Genomic DNA, 17821 nt, shown 5'->3' on the forward strand with positions numbered 1-17821 from the left:
AATGGCTTGAATGTGAGCGTAGACAGGGCTAAGGACAGGCTCTGGCGGTGGAGAATAGAACTGTGCTAGGTACAGGCCTACTTAGACCTGTTGCTTGTGATTCTAATGTGAGTTGCTGGACCCGTGGGGACAGGGATTTTTGATTTGCATGAACTGTGTGCAGAGCTGGCTGCAAAGCAGCAAAACTCTTTCACAAAAGCATTTGAAATGTCAAAGCTGTGCAGGGTTCCAATTGGCCCCAATTGCAGTCTCTTGGGGAATCTAAAAAGCATTTTGTTACTGAAAACCAGATTTTTTTTTTCTTTTTGGCGGGGGGGGGGGGGGGAGAGGGTAAACAAAAAGACTGGGCAATTTTTGAAAATGCTCTAGATTAAAAATGTCATGTTTCATTTTTTTTGAAAATGGAAAACTGAGAATAAGGACGATGTTCTGGTTTTAGTCTTTGAGAAGGGTCTTGAACCTTTTTGTGTGTGGAAAATGGTGACCGGCTCCACAGTCAGGGCCGGCGCTTCCATTTAGGCGTCCTAGGCGGTCGCTTAGGGTGCCAGGATTTGCGGGGGACGGCATTTTGCCGCCTTTGGCGGCAATTCTGAGGTGGGGGGTCCTTTTGTGCTCCAGGTCTTCGGCAGCAATTCTGCGGCGGGTCCTTCACTCGCTCCGCCGCCGAAGTGCCCCGAAGATCAGGCGCGCGGAAGGACCCCCCCGCCGCAGAATTACTGCCGACGACTGGGAGTGCGGAAGGCCCCCCGCCTAGGGTGCCAAAAACCCTGGCGCCGCTCCTGTCCACAGCTGCTGTAGGTGGGTTAGCCTGTGCTGTAATCTAGCTACTGTGGCGTAGGTGAAACTGTTAAGCCTTTTTTTCTGTACTGTATCTTTAAATTTCCAAGAGCTCAGCCTGTGTGCAGAGTCCAGCAGCCATGTTGTTCCTGCGGTTGTCGGAGCCTGCCACCGAGGAGATGCACACGCTGTGCTCTCTCTCATAGAGACTTAACTGTGGTTCCTTCTTGTGGTTTCTTTTTTTAATCTAAAATAAGTCATTTGAGGCTGAAAGTCTCTGTGGAAAAACATCCTAGTTACTGTGACCCTCAAGGGGGAAGGAAAATTCCTCTGCCCACTAGTCTTGCTTGAACCTTGCAATCGATACCTGTATTTAGGATGCAGAGGCTCCTTTCAGAATAGGACTCTTAGCCCATTGCTAGTACAGTCCTGATTCCAGTGTGGCCAGGGATCTGTTTGTGCCTCCTAAGAGCACGGAGCTTGGCTTGGTCCATTCTGCACAGGGATCAGTAACCTGAAACTGCTTTGTCCCCGTTCCGATGGGACTTTTCAGTGTGGCTTCCCCGTTCCCAGCTCAGTCCAGCATCGCTGCCCCTGCTAGCGCAGCGACGTTTCCTGCCATTTAAGCGCTTTTCTTCCTTCGGCCATTTGTTGGGTAACGAAACCACCCGCCCATTAAGAAGCGTAACATCCCGAAACCACTCTCTTGGCTTTATAAATTCACATCCCCAGGACGCCAGGCGCCTAATGAAATCCTCCCGGTGCAAATGTCTGCCCTGAAGGGGTAGTTTACCTGGTGTACAAAGGACCAAGTCATCGCCATACGGTATTAATTAGGTAACCCAGCCATTATTTAAGCTTTGTGTCCGTGTCTAAGCAACAGGCTGGTTAAGTGTCGAGAATACAGGGCCAGATCTCTGGTGGGTGTAAACTGGCATGACTTCACTGATGGATCTATGCTGATTTACACCAGCTGAGGATCCATCCTATAGGACAGTGTTTCTTAACAACAGGTCCCTGGACTGGCGCTGGTCCCTGAGACCTCCTTGACACAGTTTCGGAAGGCAGCAAGTTGGTCCTTGGTGTCAAAAAGGTTGAGGAGCACTGCTATAGGAGATCAACCTCTAAAGCTGGATTTTTAAAGCACACCCCAGTGGTTTAGGAGCACAGGTCCCATTGATTTATATTAACGGGTTGATCCAGATTGGTGCAGCTCCCATGGAAGATGATGACAGCGGTGGGTGCTCAATGCCTCTTTGGATCATGCCCTGAATGAGTGTCAAACCTGCCCTCAAGTAGCTCGTGTTTGAGAGTTAACATCTCTTTAACTGGCTCCATCTGCATTGCGACCCCATTAAAAAGGGAAGGAAAAAATTAGATCTGGGCAAATCTGGGAAGGATTTGGGATTTAAGATCAGTTCTGAACATATGGTCTGTTGTATTAATTTAGATGGGCTATACGGGCCCAAAGAGTCAAAGGTGTTAACATGACTGTGAAAACTGTCCAACATTAAACAGTATTCAACGAGGTTTGGGGTTTGGCATAAAGACATCAGCCTGCTTAGCACCATGGCAAAAACACCCTTAAACCTCTCTTTCACCTTTTATTAAAGATACAGAAACAAAGGCAAAACCGTTAAAGCCTTTTAAATGTCAGGTATTAAATAAAGAGACAAGGTGGGGGAGGAAATATCTTTTTCACCAGCAGAAGTTGGTCCAGTAAAAGATATTTCCTCACCCAGCTTTTTATCTCTCATAGCCTGGCACCAACACTGCTATAATCACACTGCAAACAAGGGGTCAATAAGGCTTTTCCTTTGAACATCCCCTTTCCCCTTAGCTGGAGAGACTTTTTAGAAGGAAACTCCCGCCCCCTCCAATCTGACAGTCTCCTCGGTGAATTAAAGATGGCCATGAACTGTCCTTTTGGGGGAAGAGAGATGATGTTACCTGAGACCGGCTGGAACTGTGGTCATTGCTGTTTGTTTCTCTCTCCTTTTGTCTGCGTTTCTGTTGTGGGGGCTTCTAGGAAATGGATCGGACTTTAACAGCAAAGAGAGAATATGCAGCTTCTGGTTCTGACTTTTTTACTTGTGGCCTCATTGCTGGCACATCACAGGCCCGGCACGGGGGCTGAATAGCCCCTCTGAGACCGGGCAAACTGGTACCAGCATCGAGCTGTTCTTTTTAGGGCAGTGCTTTTAGCGGCTTCCCTGGTCACAGGCTTACAGCAGTGTTGGAAAAGATACAGCCTTGGCTGGCTAAGCCAGACTCTGATTTAGAGAGAAGGAAAAAGGAAGGGGAAAGGAAAGAAGAAATAAAGTAGGGAACATAGGTGCTGACTCTGTGGGTGCTCTGGGGCTGGAGCACCCACGGGGAAAAAAATGGTGGGTGCTGGGCACCGACCAGCAGCCCCCCATCAGCTCCTCCCTCCAGCCCCCAGTGTTTGCCGCCCGCTGGCAGGCCCAGCGGATCAGTGCCTCACCCTCCCTCCCCGCGCCTGCAGCCCGCTGGGATCGGCTGTTTCATGGTGTGCAGGACATTTTGGGAGGGAGGGGGAGGAGCGAGGGTGAGGTGTGCTGGGGGGCGGGGCCTTGGGCAGAGCTGGGGGGTCAAATACCACCCCCCACCCCCCCCGGCACATTAGAAAGTTGGCGCTTGTGGTAGGGAAGAAAAAGGACACATGGGGTGGGCGGGGGGAGGGGACACACGGACGGACAACAGTCTCACATCCCAGATGGTATTTGGGATTTAACTGGAGGTGGTGATGGAAGCTGCGTCCCTCTGGCCTGACCTGGTCAGGACACATCTCAAGCTCAGGAGGAAGACAGCCCGACGATGTCACAATGGATCCTGGGGGCCGGAGGTGGTGGGGTTCCACCCCACCAGCTCTTTTCTTTAAGAACCCGGAAAGGGAGCGGTGGGCAGAATAGGCCATCCTCTCGTTATTTTGTCCACCAGTTAGATCTAATTCCCGACACAACAATTTTGGTTCACTGAGTGTGTTCTCCAGGCATGATCTTAACACGGTCCTTGACTTCTATCCGGAGGCCTTTTTGATTGGACTAATTCAGTCTGTCTGTCTCCCTTTTTCCTGGCCACATTTCTTCTTATTGTGACACTTTATAAACTTTTATCCACTTTCCCACAGTTGAGATCGCCCGTGGGGTAAATCAGTCGGCCCAGTGATTACAACAGGTCTCCCGTGCAGACTTTATATTGCAGATCGGACAATTCGCAAAGCCTAGTGAATGAAAAACCTGTTTAACGTTGGGAGCAATTCAGGAAATGTTCTCACAACACAAAGCCAAAGGGGGTTATTATGTAGAAAGCCAAGTTATGAGCCATGTATCAAGTGTGTGTACCCTTACTGTACGGTATGTAATGTACCATATAATTCAGCTCTTTGTCTGTACAGCTGGTGCGGCTGTTACACAGTCCCCAATAACCTCTTTCCTCCCCCACGCAGGCGGCTTAATAGAAAGTGGGTTTCTCTTCTAAACGCTGAAGCTGAGACGCTAATAACAAGTTAACGCTAACGAGCAAAACCCCCTTATACTGAAGGCTTCTGGAGCTCAGAGCAAATAAGGATGCTCTCAAAGCCAGCTACAACTGAGCTCTGTCTTTTTCAGCATCTCGGTTGGATGCTGTAGCACCAGGGTTTGCAGCAATGCCTGCTATCGTGATGGGTGCTCCTTGTGTTTGATCCTGCAGGGCGCTGAGCACCCTTGGGCCCCCGTTGACGTCAGTGGGACCTGAGCACAGTTGGCATCTCCGAAAGTCAGGGGTGCTCATGTTCCGACGCCGGGGTTTGTGGAGCACCCTGAGGAGCACGCTCAATATGAAAGGCATTCGTTGGAGAGGATATGTGGCCAGGGGGATAGCGCCGTGAGCTGGGTTCTGTCCTCCATTCTGTCGTGTGCCCTTGGGCAAGTCACTTCTCCGATGTGTGCCTCACTTTCTCCATCTGTAAAATGGAGACAGTGAGGATACTGGCTTCTCTCTGTAAAGTGCTTTCAGATCCGTGAGTGGAAAGCATCTGATGAAAGCCAAGTGCTGTTAATTGTCACATTTCTATTATAGGGCTGGAGCTCTTCACAGAGAACAACCCGAACTGATTATCTGTGGTGTCTAACAAAAGTGTCTCTAGTCTGGAGTTAAAAAAAAAAACCACCCTCACATGGATTCTGCTTATGTAAAAAAGCAGCAGGAACGGATTCCTGGAAGCTCAGAGTTGCAAGGACTTCACTGTGTCTTGGGGGGCATATCAGATATCTGGCAGCTGCTGTTCTGAGTGACTGACATCAGTGCAGAGGTACGCCTACCACACGACAGACTGTGAACTTCACTATGCATAACTCAGTTGCATGCCAGCTTTGCTCTGGCAGTATCCCAGGGTGATCCTGCAGAGAAGACAATAGCAGGGGAAAGCTGTTGAACCTTTCAGTCTGTCCTGGGCGAGACTCGTTGGCTGCGAGTATGTTACTGTAACTCACCGCCCACGAACGGCGCATGGAAGTGACAGATGGGCCTGTGCTGTAGAATTCACATCTGGATTTTGAATGTCAACCCCAAGTTTGGGTGTGTTTGGAATCCTGGGGGTTGGCTTCAGCCCATTATAGATACAGGAGCCAGTTACAACGTTCCGCTCAGGATACAGGTGTGGATGGCGAGGGTTGCGAGGCCAGATGTGCTGGCATGTCACGTCTCTAATGGAATTGGGAGGAAGGAGGGATTGTGATGGTATGGTGGGGTTTTTTTTCCCCCCCTCATTTGAATGGAGGGATAGTGGCCCCAGAGCAGACCCTGCGTGAGCCACAGACTTATTAAATATTCTGGAATCCCCCCTCTCCCCATCTCTCCATGGTGGTTCCAGACAAAAGGCTCTTTCGGATAGATTCTCCCACCAATCTCTCTCTCCCAGCTGCACCTTGTCCCCTTACCACCTAGTTAGACTCCATAGTCAGGGATATACCACCCACCCCTCTGCTCTGGAGCCAAGTGCCAACTGGCTTAAAATGACTCGATTTAAGTGGCAGATAAAAACATCCTGGTGTCTCAAAGTTGGTGGTGGCACAGCAGTTCCAGCCCTTGCTGCTGTAGTTAATGTGGTGTCAACATCTCCTCTGGAAAGCACATTTGCAGCAGTTTACAACTTGGCTGTAAAATAGCATGGCCCCACCCACCCCTTGGCTTGCTATTCTTGGCATCGCCACAGTCCTCTGACCAATGGCTAATTTAAATTCTCAGCAGTTCTTTCGCTTCCATTGTGGAGCCAGTGATTCCCCTACGTTTCCCTCGAGGCAGGACTTTGCTTTTCTATAGTGACTTATGTTTGCAGATACAAATGTTAATAAATCAAGCTTTGCAGCTTCCCCAGAGAGGAAGGTCATGGTTATCTCCACTTCACAGACAGGAAGCAGAGAAGTGTGTGTGTGTGTGTGTGTGTGTGTGCGTTTTTAAATCAGAAATAGGCTGAGGTGAGTTGTGCAGAACTCGAGGTTTTGAAGGATCAATTAATTTTTAACCTGCTGAGTCAGCCTGGCTGTACCATCTGTCTCTTCTCTCTGTGTCTATTCTATGCCATCCCACTAGGCTTGGAATGTTCTTCCTTGCAGCCACCCCCACCGTGTTCTATAGACTTGTATCTTCTGCAATGTCCACGAGGAATAACTGACGCCACCAACAAATCTAGCAACTCAAGATCCATCCTTCACTGGGCTTCCCGCCTTCTCCATTTCACCTTCTGGATTGGAGGCGGTCAGGTCTGCATTTTGTGTTGGGTGCAGCTCCAAGCACGCTGTCAGCCCCTAAGACATAAGAAGCAATAATAACACAGTGACTTGCCAGGCATCACACATGGAATGAGTCAGTGGGACCTATGTGGAGTAGAACATAGGAGGGAAATTCTGTAGCATGAAACAGAGGAACATAAGGTATGTCCCCCACCCTTGCATCAAGATATCGGTGTATATAATACAGAAGGTATCACCCCTTATGGAAGTGTCAGAGCTACTTCACTTAAGGGAAACTGTTTTGAATCTGTGCATTATACCAGATTCCATTTATAGAAGTTACCATAAGTGGTAACACATCCTACTAAAGTCCTCTAGAACTTCATAGGGATTACACTAATTGGGTGCTATAGAAACTTAATAAGATTCTCTATAATGTTACTGTACATATTTTTAAGGCTAGATCCTCAACTCTTACAAATGGATGTAGCTCTGCGGAAGTCAAGCAGTTGAGGATTTGGTTCACTAAATTTAGTGTCTGTCTGTCCTGTTTATCAAATACCGATCTGAATAGCTAGGGAACTTTCTCTCTCTTACAGAGGACTTTTTGATCCACCTTCCCAGAGGTCCTGTAGGAGTTTTCTACAACAGATTTGTTCATTTTAAAAATCTGGTAGTATTTCCCATTTTCCAAAGCCCTGTTCTTAATGAAGGACACCATCAGATTAGTGAAGCTTAGCCTGGATTTTAAAAATCATTTTTTTTTTTTTTTATTCCTTGTGCCTGACTATCTTGAAAGGTCAAAGATGGTTAATTAGTGGCAGTGGCCTGCCTTTAATTATGTTGTGTCAGCGGTGTTCTGAATACTGCCACCTCGTCTCCTCTGACCCCTCCCTATGTGCATTGCAGTGAATCTATCCTATTAAGCCATTCATGATGTAATGAGTATCGTGCATCCAGCACCTAGACTGTAAAGGAGCTATTTCATCGAATGGGACGCTAGATATTGAGGTGACAATGCTCAGCTCTTACGCAGACATTCTCATCAGTTCATCTCAAAGTGCTGTGCAAAGAGAATGTTCACTATCCCCATTTTACAGATGGGGAAACTGAGGCCCAGAGCAGCAAAGTGACTTATCTGAGGTCACCCAGCAGGCTACTGGCAGAGCTAGGCTTAGAACCAAGGTCTCCTGGTTCCCAATTTCATGTTGTATCTACTAGGGCCAGGCCACTTGGACTATTGCATAGAGATGGGACCAATTCTCTGAGTGGTGAACTAGCCAGAAGTTCCTCCATTTTAATGCCATCTCTGACAGCGACTTGCTCTTTAGCCAGGGGCAAGTCATTTAATCTTTCTGCCTCAGTTTCCCAGCTATAAAATGGGGATAATCTTGCAGGCTCGGTCCTGAAATCCTTGAACCAGGAAGAACTGCTGAATCCAGCTCTTATCTCCCTGAATGGGCTGTTTGGAGGATTCTTTAATGTTTGCAATGCCCTGGGAAGATGAAAAGCATGATATAAGGGCCAGATATTATTATTATTTACAGAATTCCTGGTGCTCCAAGGGAGCCTGGATTCTACTGGTCCACACGAGATGGGAGGATTAACCCCTCTGAATGTCCTTTGCGCCAGGGAGCCACAGCCTCTCTAGGTTTGGAGAGAAAAATCTCCTGTCTCCCATGAGGGGAACCAGGGGAAATGCACAAGGGCACACCAGGGAAAGCATCCCTATTAGACAGCAAACTCCAAAGCCAACAATGACGCATGCTTGATATTGGAAACAGATCGTCCCTTGGAGAAATCCCAAGTTATGGTGTCAGAATTATTTGGGCGGGCGTGGGGGGGGCAAATAACTGGCCTACCCTACACAGGACTGGTACTGGTTATGTAACCCAATTCGCTGCTCATTCCTCTCCATCCTAGCTAGAACTGACCCAGCCCCATTCAACCCAGTCCCAACCAGTGTATTCTGACTCAACTCAATACATACCTTCCCACGACAGTGCACTTGAACCTAGCCAAATTCAACCCAGTGTGAACCAATGACACCTAATCTGCTGCCTTCCAGTCCCAACCCCAACCCAAACGGACATTCTCCTACCCATCACAAGCATACGTAACACTCAGGAATCCAACCCAATGTAACCTCACCCAGATCGCTGGGCAGCCAACGTGATCTCAGACACCCCAGTGCCTCCCAAACCAACCTCAACCAGCAGAGTGCAACTGAACAGAACATAATCACACAGCCCTGGGCAACCCATCCCCATTCCTACTTGGTGCTGTCCAATCCAGCTAACCCCAGTTGTAGCTTGCAGGGCACCTTTGTGGGGTATCAGGTGAGAATAGAGGGCTGGGGTGATGCCCTCCCGAGGCACAGACTGACGATTGCTGGAATTCCCCATCTGGACTAAGAGAAGGTTTGCTGTGTGAGGCAGTAGCCCGAGATGTCTCTGCTCCATGATTAATGAGAGTGCAAATGGAAGGAGAACCCCCAAAGTGGAGAACAAAACAACCCGGGTTAGCAAATCCCTTTCAGCAGCCCCCCCAGCGGAGCTGCCGGCGTGTGCTGAGCCGATCTTGTTCTTGACGGCGAAACGAAAGAAGGTTTTTCTGCACTTTAGAAACCCCGCTCCCTTGACGCACCGTGTACGTGACTTGTGCTACTAACCATGGCTGCTGCATACTTCGCTATTCAAAGGGCCAGTCGGGAAAAGGGCCTTGGACAAACAATCGTCCGATAGAACCATGCTGAGCTTCCGGGCAATGTCCCCGTCTGGTACGGCAGCCAAGCCCCTTCATCTCTGCGGGGTGTTTTTAATTCCTCTCCTCTCTGAAGAGCGGGGCTTGATCCCAGCTCCATTGAAGTCAACCGGAGCCGGGCTGCTGGCTTCAGCCAGCTTTGGGTCAGGCCCAGTTTGAAGAGGAAGCGTCTCCTTGGCACTTTACGCTTGGGAACATTTGCTTGTAGCTCGTGCCAGGCTAAATTCTCAGCCCCACCCACCCGTATGGACACAGCCTTTTCTTAGGGCCAAATCCAGAACGGCGTTCAGCACTCAAGTTGCAGGTGCTCAGCCCATCGTGGGATTAGGCTCTTCGTTTACAGACATTTCAGGCTGTTGTTGTTGTTGCATCCCTGGTGGCTCTTTTCAACTTGACTCTAGATGTCTGGACAGAGCCTCAGCTGGGGGTACATTGGCACCGCTCCACCGACCTCGATGGAGCTGCACCGATTTACAGCCGCTGAGTCCGTTGTCTCTTAGTGCGGGGAGGAAGGGAAGGAATCCTACCCCTGTGGTGGGCGGAGAAGATACTGTCCTGTCGAATTCTTAACTTGGACCGTTTTTAAAGCGGTGGCGTCCCCTCTTACGAGCTGCTAAATAGAAACCCCAGAGAAACATTCTCCAAACGCCCCGTTTATATTTTGCCTTGTTGCTCTTCCTGAGGGGACATGCATTGACACTGGGAAAAGGCAATGAGGCAAATCCACAAAGGCATTTGCAGAATGTTTCTCTGAGCACCAGCTGTGGGGCTGATCCGACTGCTGCTAAAATCTACCATCTCGCTGATGGAGCCTGCCAAATGCTTGTCAGTGTGCCCCCCTGCTACACTGTTGTTCTGGGATCAATTCTTCTCCGCCCTTTGTTTTTTAAATGGCCTGAAGATCCTTGCCTCTATCTTTCATCCTACACTGGGATAGGTAGATGGTGGTCTCCTCAGCTGACTCTAATGTTCAATGAGTTGGCTAGCAGAAGGCACCCATTGGAAAGACATCACTCTTTCTCCACCAAGCCAGGGAGCTAAACTGCTAAGAAAGTCAATAGAAAAGAAAGAAACCAGTGCAGCGGGAGCTTAGGAAAAAACTAAGACCCTCATCAGACATGTAAACTAGATTCCACTAAGCAGATTTAGGAGAAAGCTCTAATTCAGTCTGGTTTAGGTCTGGCATTTATGGCAAGCATGGGGGGAATGACCTTCATGGAATATTTGGTTTAATGAATGTTTTGCAGATTTATTTCTAATTCGAGTGCCCTCATTTTGTGTCTGGAGTTTACCTAATACTATTCCATGCGTTGTTCAGACATGGATGCTTTTGAAATTGAGGGGAGAGAGACTAATGCAAATAGGCACTAGGTCAAAGCACCGATGATCCATCTGAGGGCTGTCGGGTGGCCAACAGGCGACATCGCTTTTGGGTCCGAGCACAGTTCTCAGGAGACAAGGAGCCCATCGCAACCGCCGCTATCCCAGTTAGTATTGATTTGCGTCCCCTGCTTGGCTGGATGGTTGGTGGCCACACTGATTTTCGGTGTCGCTAGAGTGAAAATAATATAATCTCTGTTTCATGCTCTTCATGCTGAGGGCCAGCCCTTAAGTTGATGGAAACTGGCCTCACCCCAATGACTTCAATGGAGCGATGCTGACTTGCACCATTTTAGGATCTGGCCCCCAAGTACCTGTTCTGCAGGCAGAGTCCATGGGAGTTTTGCACACAGTTCCATGGCACCATTATAGCCCACATTACAGTGCCTAGACACCCTCGTGATGGGTGTACTAGAAATGCTAAGGGGGTCTCTGCCTGTGGCATACAATAGTTAAGTCTTCTGTGATATTTTGGTCTAGTTCCAGTTGTTGGGTTTAGCGTACAGGTGCTGGGTGGTGCTGCTGGCCTGTGACGTACAGAGGTCAGCTAGATCGGGTGTGGTCTTACAGTCTATGACCGACCACCCCGTTGGGGCCATGTCGTAGAGGGGAAAGGAGCAGTGGCTCCAAAGCAGTATTTCAGAAGGGTGGGACCCAGGCAGTGACATTCCCCGTTCTCCAAGGCTCTGGAAGCCCCTCTGCATGAATGCCATATGGTGAGGGTTCTCTGGACTGCCAGCTGGAGGCGGAGCATGGCTAGGGTAGAGCAGCTTTGAGGCATCCCTGGGAGTTAATGGGGACCCTGTCACTATTGATTCGTGCAGTCCACTCTCTCTGCCAGCCTCGGGGACAGAGGGTGTGGGCATGGAGGCAGTGCCTGTGTGGTTATTGGGAGCTAAGCAGGATGGCAAATAGCCTATTGTCCAGAGCGTTTCCCTGAGGCCCTCGGACGTGTGCAGTCAGAGGGATGGGCCTCCTGCCCTCTCTGTGGCCCCATAATTCATGTCCGTGTCCCAGGAACTCTGCAAGCCACCTCTGCCTCTCCACCATAGCTTCCAGGTGTGTTCTGCAGGTGGGAGTGATCATGCACTGAGTGTTTGGGTCAGCATCACTGCCTGGATGGGCGCGGCAGTAGCTCTCCAGTCTGTTCCCCTGCATTGGAGCAGGGTTTATTTCACTCTCTCTCTAAACCATCCTCAGTATATGGGGCCTAGGTCAGGCCTGATGGGATCCTTCCACATACTGCCAGGCAGCTAGCGGTTGAGGAACGTACTCTTCTGCCTGGTACAGAATCATAGATCCTAGACTATCAGGGTTGGAAGGGACCTCAGGAGGTATCTAGTCCAACCCCCCCTGCTCAAAGCAGGACCAATCCCCAACTAAATCATCCCAGCCAGGGCTTTGTCAAGCCTGACCTTAAAAACCTCCAAGGAAGGAGATTCTACCACCTCCCTAGGTAACCCATTCTGGTGCTTCACCACCCTCCTAGTGAAAAAGTTTTTCCTAATATCCAACCTAAACCTCCCCCACTGCAACTTGAGACCATTACTCCTTGTTCTGTCATCTGCCACCACTGAGAACAGTCTAGATCCATCTCCTTTGGAACCCCCCTTTCAGGTAGTTGAAAGCAGCTATCAAATCTCCCCTCATTCTTCTCTTCTGCAAACTAAATAATCCCAGTTTCCTCAGCCTCTCCTCATAAGTCATGTGCTCCAGCCCCCTAATCATTTTTGTTGCCCTCCGCTGGACTCTTTCCAATTTTTCCACATCCTTCTTGTAGTGTGGGGCCCAAAACTGGACACGGTACTCCAGATGAGGCCTCACCAATGTCGAATAGAGGGGAATGATCACGTCCCTCGATCTGCTGGTAATGCTCTTACTTATACAGCCCAAAATGCTGTTAGCCTTCTTGGCAACAAGGGCACACTGTCGACTCATATCCAGCTTCTCATCCACTGTAACCCCTAGGTCCTTTTCTGCAGAACTGCTGCCTTGCCACTCGGTCCCCAGCCTGTAGCAGTGCATGGGATTCTTCCGTCCTAAGTGCAGGACTCTGCACTTGTCCTTGTTGAACCTCATCAGGTTTCTTTTGGCCCAATCCTCCAATTTGTCTAGGTCCCTCTGTATCCTATCCCTACCCTCCAGCGTATCTACCTCTCACTACAGCTTAGTGTCATCTGCAAACTTGCTGAGGGTGTAGTCCCCTCTGGAGAAAGGCTTGTCACTTCCTGTTCTGCCCTTGCCATCGAGTGATGCTAATTGGTCCCTGCCCACTTCAGAACATCCCAGCTTGCGTCTTTTGCGGGCTGTTCCCGCGCCTCCTCCGTCATGTTTTCTCTCTGGCAAACGTGCCCCGTCCCTTTACCTTCTCCTCTGAGGACTTGCTCCCCAGCCCTGGTGCTGCTGCCGTTGATGGTGGTTCTCCGATTTGTCTGCGTGGCTTCCAGAGCAGAACTCGGCGCTGAGGCCCACTGGGTGCCGAGTGAAGCAGTGTATTTGGCTTGGCTTGTTTTCCACCTGCTACTCCCTCTTACATAACTGCTGTCAGTCTCCTTAATGGCACCCAGCGCTGCATTTGCAGGTTGAAACCAGCTGTGCTTCTCCATGTCCTTTTCTGTGATGCCATGGCCCTGTCGCTGTCCTCCCCTGCCCCCGTTGTGTATTTGCATCTGATTTATTTCTTCCTTCGTGAGCCACTTTCCATTGGCTGGTGATGAATCTCATTGCATTCATGCCTCGTCGAGCGCATCACAGCCAGGCGGTGCTGAATAGCCAGTGTTCGGAGCTGAATCCCGATTAGTTTGAAGCTGGAGCTTGGGAGTTTGAGGCCTAGTCAGGCCTAGGGTTTGGGTTAAGGGGCCCTGAAATTGTGGACACTGTTCTCCCCAGGGTTTAGCCCCATGTGGCCGAAACCTGGGTCTGATCGCTTGTGGGATTTCTGCAGTCTCCGATAAATCTTGGGCGATCCACTGTCCTGGCGAGCTTCCCGCCAACATGGGTTGCAGCCAGGCTGGATCCGGAAAACAGGTCCCTGCTGGTTTTGGACTCTTGCCCAGTCTCTAAACGAACAGGGCAGGTTTGCGGAGCTGAACCTTGCACACGTGTGAAGTTCAGAGGGCTTTGGGTCTCTTGTTTTAATACCATCTTCCAAAGGCTTCCCCAGCTTCTCACTATGTATGACTTTGGGAGGGGTCTTTTCCACTGCAACCTTCAGTTCCTTACTGGAAAATAGTGATTAGCGCAGGGGCTCCTCTGGACTCACTTAACACTGGCTATTGAATCCGTTCCATAGCCATCCTAGAGTGGGTCCCCGTGACCTGCGTTTCTCTGGTATTCCTGTGAACCCCTTGTGGAAGTCGACACTTCCTGGTGGTGTGGGTGGGGGGGTGGAATCATGCCCTGTTGAATCTGTTCTGTGAATAATCAGAGGGCTTCTATGTCTCCAGGGGTATTAAGGCAGCACCTTTGGCTGGCACAAACTGCATTTTGAAAGCTAAAAATGTTCCTCAGCAGATGTAACCTGCTCCAGATACAAGGCATAGTGAGGTCTGGGACCAGTCACTGTACGTGCCCAGATAAACTTCTGTGGTGTGAACTCTATGCTCTGTGTAGGAAGCTCTTGTGGGCTGTTGTGATTGAAGTAATAGAACCAGCTCCCCAGCTGGGCTAAATTGCCATAGTCCCCCATGGACATCTCTGCAGCCCTGCTGATTCATACCAGGTCCCTGAGGAGGGCAGATTTGAAGTGGATCCTGAAGTGGCTGGAGAGCCGGTGGAGCTGTCTGAGTTGGGCATGAAGCAATTGCCCTTTCGTGGGGAGAATCCGCATTCGCCACCTGCTGGAAGCTGGCGTGTCTGCGTCAGTATCTCTGCTCTGACTGGCTCTGTTGTTCAGACTGGCCAATTTCTTCCTTTGCTCTAGAAAGGAAATAGTTTTCTCCTGAAGTGGAGCCCTGGGGTTTGCCCTTTGTCAACAGCAGAGTGGGTTTGTTACCAAATGGAGCTGCAGCAAGCCACAAAGCACAGAGACCGATTTTTTTAGAATCGGGAAATGTATTTAACAGGTTTCTAATAAAGAAATAGCTCATGCAGGCACCACAGCGGCTCAATAAAGACTATAATCCTGAGCACTGTGTTTTGGGGCTAAATGACAATAATTATCCTCTTAGATCAACGTTCTTGGCACTAAAACATCAAAGCAGACATTTCCTCTTACCTTAGCTTGCCCCTGGCACAAACACAGGCGGAATCTCCTGTGTTTTACAGCAATAGTTGTGGGGAGTCACTTGCAGGTTTAAACTAATGTAAATGGTGGATTCTCTGTAACTTGACGTCTTTAAACCATTATTTAAGGACTTCAGTGGCTCAGCCAGAGGTTGTGGGTCTATTACTGGAGTGGGTGGGTGAGGTTCTCTGGCCTGCAGTGTGCAGGAGGTCAGACTAGATGATCATGATGGTCCCTTCTGGCCTTAAAGTCTTTGCGTCTGAAAAATAACTGAGTTTATCAAAAGAGATGAATTCACCTGGGTTTAATTGAAACTGCACAGCGTGAGACACAAATCTACAGAAGCCCCACCCACCACCGAAGCCCTTCCTGCAGGATGTCAGGTTCCATAGCTGACATAACCAGGCCAAACTCTCATTGGCTGATTGCAGCCTAGTAGCAGGATATTGTTTTGAGCAGCTTTCATGGGAGGTAGGGCAACTAGTGCTCACACTTGTGGATTGACCTGAATCACGTCTGTCTCTGCCTCATTTTCCCCATCGGTAAAAAGGGGGATAACTTTGTGTACCTCTTTAAAGACTTTTTGATGCCCAGCTGCAAAGCGCTATGCACGGGCAAAGTATTTGTGCTACTGCCTCTCTCCCGGGTTTGCATATACCAGTTAACCTGCTGGTACGTCCTGTGAGCGTATCCTGGGGCAAGGAGTAAGAGATGCTGCATTCATAGAATTCCCCATCTTAAAGTGCTTCAGGGGAAATGGGCAGCGAATTAAAGGCAAGACTTTTGAGGCTTTGTGACCTAAGGGCTTGCGCTATGTGGGTGTTTGAGTTATGGTCCCCCGAAGCAAATTTGGACTTCAGACACAAGTGGGGGGAAAAAGTCTGGGGATCTTCTCCCATGGTTATTATGAATCTCAGTAACCACAGTGTCGTTTACTTGGACAGGATCAGGGTGGAATAGCAAGGGGAGCTGCAGGTCAGGACGGTGGCACTATGTGTTTTGGGAGCAGCAGGAAGGGGGAGGACTGGAATAGTAGGGTAGGGCTAGAAGTAGAGTTGCCAAGTCTCCAGGATTGGCCTTGAGTCTCCAGGAATTAAAAATTGTCATGTGATGAAATCTCCAGGAATACATCCAACCAAAATTGGCAACCCGAGCTAGAAGTCCGATTGAGATGCACCGTAAGAGGCTCATGAGTGGATCCAGGACTGGAATATGGAGGATAGGGGCAGGTACTGTGGGTCAGGATAGAGGAGCTGTGTACTGCTTCCCAGCTCTCTCTGTCCTTCCCTTGTGTCAACGTTAAACTCCTCCAAATCGCAAAGGAATGCATTTCATTTTCACTCCTGCAGTTCCTCTGCTGTATTTAGGCTTCAGCGTAGAGCCGGCAAAACGCCCCCCCCTCCGAGTGACCCTGCCGCCTTGTGTGAAACGCCAGCAGAATAAATCTGCCTCCTGAAGAGGGTTCTGTCTTATTACGGCCCGGATCCTTCTGCTTTGCTGCCATCCGAGCAGACTTGGTGACTCAGCACATCTGCTCCAGACCCGCAGTAAAAGCTCACCTTGTATTTATTTATTTAACACGCTGCTCGCTGGGCTGGCCTCCCGAGATGCCCCTCTCCTCCCCCCGGGATGCTCCTGGAGGAGGCAGCAGTCATGCAGTCTAATTCAGCCTCTTGCTTGTGCTTCGGCAGGGACGCTTCTGTTTTGCGAGAAGTGCGCGTCAGACCATCAGACGTGGTCTATCGATGTAGTGGCTAATAATGGCCTTATTTGGTTGTTCAGTTCTCTCTGCAGCGGATTCGTGTGGTGAGAGCCCCGCGTTGTACTGGAAAATATTCCACCTGGCTGGAGGTACCTTTCTTAGTCCTTGCTTCAGGTTCGTTATATGCCAATAAGGTTGATGCATGTAGGTGTCACTGCGGCTGGGCTAGACTCTGATCTTACTTGCATTGGTGTGTAGCTGGAGTAATGTTCGTGCCGTATTCTCAGGTCAGGTAGGGCTTTATAGGTCAAACCCAACATCGTCTAACCAACAGCCAGCTAGTGAAAATCTGAGAGCGCTGGTGTCGTGTTCCCATGGAGATGTACCCCATCGTTGTTACGGCAGTGACTCAGGGTGGAAAGTATCGGCTCTTAAATCTCCAGGACCCTCCCCCCTCCCTTTCTCCTGCCCACCTGCCTTATCAGGTAATAGGCGTGACAGAAAACCCCGAACTGAACAGAATAGCTTGTGGGATCGTAGCTCGGTTGAAGTGAGGGATGGGAAGGAGAGACAGATCCCAAACAATGAGAGGAGAGGTGACTAGCTCCCGAATATACAGGAGTCCCTTGACAATGAATTGGATACTTAATGGAATCGGTGCCCGAAAGAAACTCTGAAAGGAAACCTCCCTATAAATGGGGTATCTTCTAACCCTGAGGCAGCTTTTTGGGACTAGCCAGTGTGTAAGGGCTTGGAGAATCCTACAGCTCATCCCACCTGGCCTAGGCATAGGGTTAAATTCACCACTGTCATCAGAACAGGTGCAGCTCCATTAACATCCCAGGTGTCCCTCACAGCTGTTTCTGCCAGCAGGGCCGCCCAGAGGATTCAGGGGGCCTGGGGTCTTCGGCAGCGGGGGTCCTTCCGCTCCGGGTCATCGGGGCACTTAAACGGAGGTCCTGGAGCAAGTGAAGGACCCGCCACCAAATTGCTGCCAAAGACCTGGAGCGGAAGGAGCTCTGGGTCTTCGGCAGCGGGTCCTTCACTCAGTATGGCCGAACACCCGCTGAAGACTCTCGTGGGGAGGCCCCTATGGGGACTGGGGCTAATTGCCTCACTTGTGCCCCCCCCCCCCCCCGGTGGCCCTGTCTGCCAGCGGTGAATTCAGTCCATAGGAGGGAAATGCAGCCAAAAAACCCCTTCCTCTTTCCCTGGGAAAAGGTGATTTTTAAATAGACA

General features: G+C 49.9%; 1 protein-coding gene across 7 annotated transcripts in view; it reads left to right on the top strand.

Moving 5' to 3' along the window:
- The window catches only part of EFR3B (EFR3 homolog B), a 161917-nt gene that overhangs the window by 59446 nt on the left and 84650 nt on the right, over positions 1-17821 (top strand). The window lies entirely within an intron of this gene.

This window comes from Trachemys scripta, chromosome 3 (genome assembly GCF_013100865.1).
Source record: "Trachemys scripta elegans isolate TJP31775 chromosome 3, CAS_Tse_1.0, whole genome shotgun sequence".
Lineage (NCBI taxonomy): Eukaryota > Metazoa > Chordata > Testudines > Emydidae > Trachemys > Trachemys scripta.